Below are 6000 nucleotides of genomic sequence, written 5' to 3' on the forward strand. Positions count from 1 at the left end.
GCGATTTGGGGTAGCTGTAATCGCCGCAATGACCGTATTTATTGGAATTATGGCCTTTCAAGGCCTTATGTTTTTGACAGCATGATTCTAGGTCACAGTGGGAGTGACCAAGAATGTTGAGGCTTCTGAAATCTTTGCAGACCGAGATCCGAAGAGGCCTGAATTGCCCCGATTATATGAGGCGAAGTTCCTGGGCTGTGTTTTGAACCAATAGGTTTGAGGGTTCCCTCTAGTTAGCCATGCGTGAGTTGAGCCAAGGCTTGGGGATTAGTCGGCCCCAGCATGTTTGAGATGTTTTCTATGTGTGCGAAAATTCTTGTGTAAACAAAGCTAGGTATTGAAAGGACGTAAGCCCAAATCCCTGAAAATCCCTTGAGTTACGAACACCCAATCTCTAATTACACATAAACAAACCAAATGTGTGCTACTAGTCTAAAGGAATGGGAAGTCGATTACATTTGCTCGAGTACCCATACGAGCCCTAAGAATCAGATGCACCCAAGGTTATGCTCCTCCCTGGCAACACAAGATGGGGATCCAAATTCAGTCACACAGGGAAACAATACTCGTCATGCTTAAAGAACACAATGCATTCTCAACAAACTTGAATTCTTTCCAATGAAGGAAAAAGGGGTCGACGTGTGGGAATGATGAACAAATGGGCCGACCACTGAGAGAAGAAATCTAAGGGAGCGAATGGGATTTGATACCATGTAATCCCAGCTATAAACGATGGATACTAGGCGTTGTGAGCATCGACCAGTGTTAAGTATCCCGACTAGGGAGTACGGTCGCAAGAATGAAACTCAAAAGAATTGAGCACGCATTAAGCCCTGTGTAGCCCATAAACTACAAGAAAAAAAAAGCTAAGCAACGAGGCAACGAGGGGGAAACCAAGCTAACACCCAGCAAGTGGCGCAGAGTGAGCCATGAGCGGGATCGAAAGTGTGGAAGTTAGATAAGAAATAGAGAGATATGCAAGGTGGTTAAAGAGTGGAAAAATTCTTCTTATGGCGTGGAACACTTTTGACATAGTGTGGGCTATAAAATGGCTAATTAGATATGATGAGAAATAACTTTTGCCTGCTCACTTGAGGGCTCTAGTTTCATAGAAAATCATCCAAGGAAACCTCAGAGAACTAATCAAAATCTTGCCAACATATATATGTAAAACTAGGCATTGAAGCAATATGGATGATCATTGCTTAAGCCAAAGGAAACTCGACTTAAAGAAGAAAGAGATTATGAGTTACCTTGCTGTTTTAGGCCTGCACATGGGCGTCTGGGTCTCCATTTAAAGAGAATTTGTTACTAAATTCTGGCATTACAGAACTTATCAATAAGTCCTTGAGATTTTCTAAAGTTTTTATGCGTAATCCTTGAGGGTTTATGCACCCTAAAGTGTCTTCATATTTTCCTCCATCTCGACTTACCGAGCAGTTGATACAAGAGTGACTTAGACTGGAGGGCAGGTTGCCTAGAAGGGATTGTATGGCCGAACTTGGGTTTGCAATGCATGACCAACATGCAGTGTTTTTTTAACCGATTAGAAGGGCTGCCCCATGAGTTGGACTTCGGGAACCAACTAGGCTGGTCGTGACGGTTGTTGATCCAGTTGAAGTCACTGGCCATGTACCATTTGAACGGTGTAACCCTAACTTACTAAGCAGTTGAGAAAAGCTTGCAAGACATGGTACTCGTTGGATATTCTAGATTGGCCCCCATGGCTACTATTACATTTGGAGGTTCAATGAGATTAGCTCCCATGGTGACTGTGTTAGCTGGGGGTTTGATGAGATTGGCCCTTGTTGGCACTATATATGTCGGAGGGTTATTTTGCAGACCCAGACCTTTGAACTTGACCTTGGTTTGATGGGTTTAGGTTGCTTTGGTTTCCAAGCCGGTGAATCAAATTGGATGGCCGACTAGGTGTTCTAGCAATTGGCATATGATTAGAGTGGTTTGACCATATTTGACCGCTAGAGTTAACCTAGCTAAGGTCAGCTGGATGGAGGTTATTTGAGGGTTAGACCACGACTCGACCAAATTGACTAGGTTGCTTTTCTACTAACTTTTGAAGGAGTGCTCCTGATCTCATCCGTTGACTAATAAGTAATGAGTGTATTGTGAACCATGTGCACATGGTGATCAACAGTTCCCAAGTGGCACACGAGGAGAGTTCGACTTGGGGACCACGGTGTCTAACTATAATACTCCCCAAATCGTGTTATGGATCTGAGAGGCATGGCGCCTCCTAGCCTGATAGCTTGGTGCCCCAAACCTGGATGGAGATGAAGCCACAGAATCGGTCTATGAGCCGAATCCCACCAAGGTTCGTTCATGTGACATCAAGTTTTATCATGCTTTAGTTAACCCATCATAGTCTAGTCCAAGCAACTACCACAAATAAATATTTGGAATAATTTTACCCGAAGGTATATAGGTCAAGGTCATTGGTGGGGTTCTTAGATAATGGAAAGATTGACATGAAACTCAGGTCTAGGTAAGCCCACATAGTTTCGAGCTTATTGCTTAAGGGGAAGCTTCAGTCCTGGTACTCTTAGGGTCTAGAATTATACAGGAGTGCTCACCTTAAGGTTGCACAACTCCTAACCGTCCCGAGTCCTAAAGCTAGGTTCCTCTCATGACTCTAGGTTTGGGGTTTTTTTGAAAATTTTGAAATGGTTTTCCAAGTAACTCAATAGGTTTATGGGTAGGAACACGCACTGAGTGAGTGGATGCAAACTTAGCAAGTACACAATAATAGGCAAGCAAATATTGTAGGTAACCAAAATATAACATATAGAAAGTGAAGGAAAAAGCATATATTCGTTTTTTTCTTTTTTTAATGCAAGCAGTATATAACAAGAAATCAACTATAAAGAAAATAGGAAACAAGTATTATCGTTTTTTCTTTTTCTTTTTTGTATCTTTATATTTTGAAGCAAAAATAGCATGAAATCATAAATAAGGAACTATACAAGGGAAATAAAAGGCAATTTTTTCAAATGATTTACAGTAATTGAAAGAAAGGGGAAACTTTGATTTGTAATTGACATAACATGCGTTGCTAAGGCCTCCATTCCATAGTCACTATGAGCAGACAGAGCTCAGATAGATTTTGGGTCCTCCTGGTGAATTTTGAGGTCCCTGGTCTGCATCTAGAACACTTCTAAGTAGGATCTCAAGGTTGTTTCAAAGGATTAGTGTGGTGGAAACAGTAAAACAACGTTGAGCAAAAGCAGGAAAATCCTGTTTTGGGAATCATAGAGTAGTCTGTGGGCTCAAAAGGTTCAGTGGGCAGGCTTTGCACTATTAAGCCCAAATTGCCCTAGACTGCCGCATCAAAACGAATTAGAGCAGGGGCTCGGGCCCAACAGTAGTCTGGGGGTGATTGCTTTTAGCAGCGCGCAACGCCCTACTAAAACATATCTCCTTAGATTGCTATGGATGTCTTTTGAGAGCATTCCTCAGCCATAGATTTGCCAGTACCATCCCTAGGATCAGGATTTTAGCTTGCTCTTGGCCAGTTTTAAACATATCTAAGCTCGACATGCCCCACGGTGGGCATCAAATGGTTTACACAAGATACAAAACTAAATTTAACCATATCGTTAGAGGTGGGATTTGTCAAATTTAAATCCACAACACAGAAATAAAGGGAAAATAGGAAGAAGAAATTAAAAGAGACATTTTTCCTAGAAAAATAAACAATAATAAGAAAATAACAAAGAAAATGAAATAAAATAATGAATACGCTTGAGGACTAGCAAGGCCCGACATGTGGAGTTGGGCCGGGATCAGATAGCAAAGATCGAGTCGTTGCTCCTTGATCTTCAAGGTTGTAGACATGGTATCTAGAAATCTGCGTTTATGGCTTTTTTATTGAATGAAAAGATTGTTTTATCTCTGAAATTTGGTTGGAAAAGGTGTTCTAGATCAAGGGTTTCATGAATCTAAATCTAAGGTTTAGAGTCTCAAATATGGGATTAGGGTTAAAATTTTGAGGTTAGGGGTTTATAAGTATGGATCACACAAGGGCTGGGAAAAGGCCTATTCATAGCCAAAAAAATGCCCACAAAATGAAAGTCAACATTCTTGATCAAATATGAAGAGAATGGAGGACCAAGGATGAGAAGTTAGTATCTTACCTCCAAGTTGTCAAAGAATTAAAATCATGGTTCAAAACAGTATTTTAAAAATCGGCGAGTCGCAACATACTCTTTTGAGTCGACACAGGAATCGGTCATCTCGTGTCGAAATCAACAGAGAAATTAGTCATTCCAACATCGGTCATCCCACCTCAGATTCATGTGTAAACTATTGAATCGTCTTGTTCTAGAGAAGAACCGGCAACTGTATAGTAAAATCACGACTTTATTTGTAAACTGACGAATCAGCTATTGTGTACAGTAAAATCATGTATATGATGTCACAACTCGGTAAAATCACGAAAAATCATGTATATGACATCACAACTCGATAGAATCACGACTTTGTGTAAACTGTTGAATCGATCATTCTGTAAAGAAAAATCAAATCGAAATCACGTATATGATATCACAACTCAATTAAAAATCGCCGACCATTCTGTAAAGTAAAATCAAATCGAAATCACGTATATGATATCACAACTCAATTAAAAATCGCCGACCATTCTGTAAAGTAAAATCAAATCAAAACCACGTATATGACGTCACAACTCGATTAAAATTCGAGTCACAACTCAATTAAAATTCGCCGACCATTCTATAAAGTAAAATCAAATCACGTATATGACATCACAACTCGATTAAAAATCGCCGCGTCATTAGATCTAAGGGCATATTTGTAGGTATTCGAAAGTATTTTTGTAATTCTATTTACTTTTATTTAAAAGTCGAGGACAACACAGGCATTTCACAAGAAATCATGCTGCACCCTTCCTAACCCGTTTGCGGTTTGGGTATTGAGGAGGCTTTTATTCCCCTCAAACTCCTTCTACTTCTTTGATGTGGGGTTTGAACTTCTTGAAATGCTGACACAATATATGCTTTTATTGTAGTTAGTAAAACACCAACTGATGTGGTGTTGTAGGTGGTTATCACATGCGCCTGTCTTATTTTTTGTGTCTCAAAAATGTTAAAAAAAAATTGAAAAGAAAAAATTAAAAATAAAAGAAAAAAAGGTAATACAACATAAAAAAACGTCCTATTTTTGTTGTAAAAAATGTCTTATTTTTGTTGTAAAAAATGTTAAAAAAAGTTAAAAGGAAAAAAATAAAAAATAAAAAATAAAAGAAAAAAAAGTAATACAATATAAAAAACGTCTTATTTCTATTGTAAAAAAATGTCAAAAAAAATTAAAAAGCAAAAAAATAAAAGGTAATGCAACAAGTATTTCTTGTCAAAAAAAAAAAAAGTAATACAGCATCTTCTTATATTTCTTTAAAAAAAAAAAAAAGAAGTGATAACAAGTATTTCTTTTCAAAAAAAAAGAAAATAAAAGGTAAAAAAAAGTAATACAACATCTTCTTATTTTTTTTGTCCAAAAAAAAAAAAAAAGTAATATAACAAGCATTTTTTGTCACAAAAATAAAATAAAAAGTATAAAAAAATAAAAGGTATCTTGGCAGCATCATTTTTTTATTTTTCTTATAAAAAAAAAGAAGTAATACAACATTTTCTTATTTTTTTATCAAAATTAAATAAAAAGTAATACAAAAAATATTTCTCGTCAAAAAAATAAAAAGTATTTCTTAATACAACAAGTATTTGGATTTTTTAGATCAATGCTAAGCCTGCTCAAATGCTGCAACGAAGAATGAAATTCGCCGTCGGACAACACTCTGGCTTCTACGGCTATAGTCTTCCAAAGTAATTGATGTGTGGAAGATACATATACTTCTATTATTCAATGAACTTTTTGATAGTAAAACAAAGCATGTCATTCTAAAGCAAAGTGTATTAAATTGTTAATTCCTGTTCAAATAAAGTTAAAAGTGGTTATTCAGTCAGATTC

Source organism: Amborella trichopoda, chromosome 3 (assembly GCF_054954075.1).
Source record: "Amborella trichopoda isolate Santa Cruz 75 chromosome 3, AtrichopodaSantaCruz75HAP2 v2.0, whole genome shotgun sequence".
NCBI classification, from domain to species: Eukaryota; Viridiplantae; Streptophyta; class Magnoliopsida; order Amborellales; family Amborellaceae; genus Amborella; species Amborella trichopoda.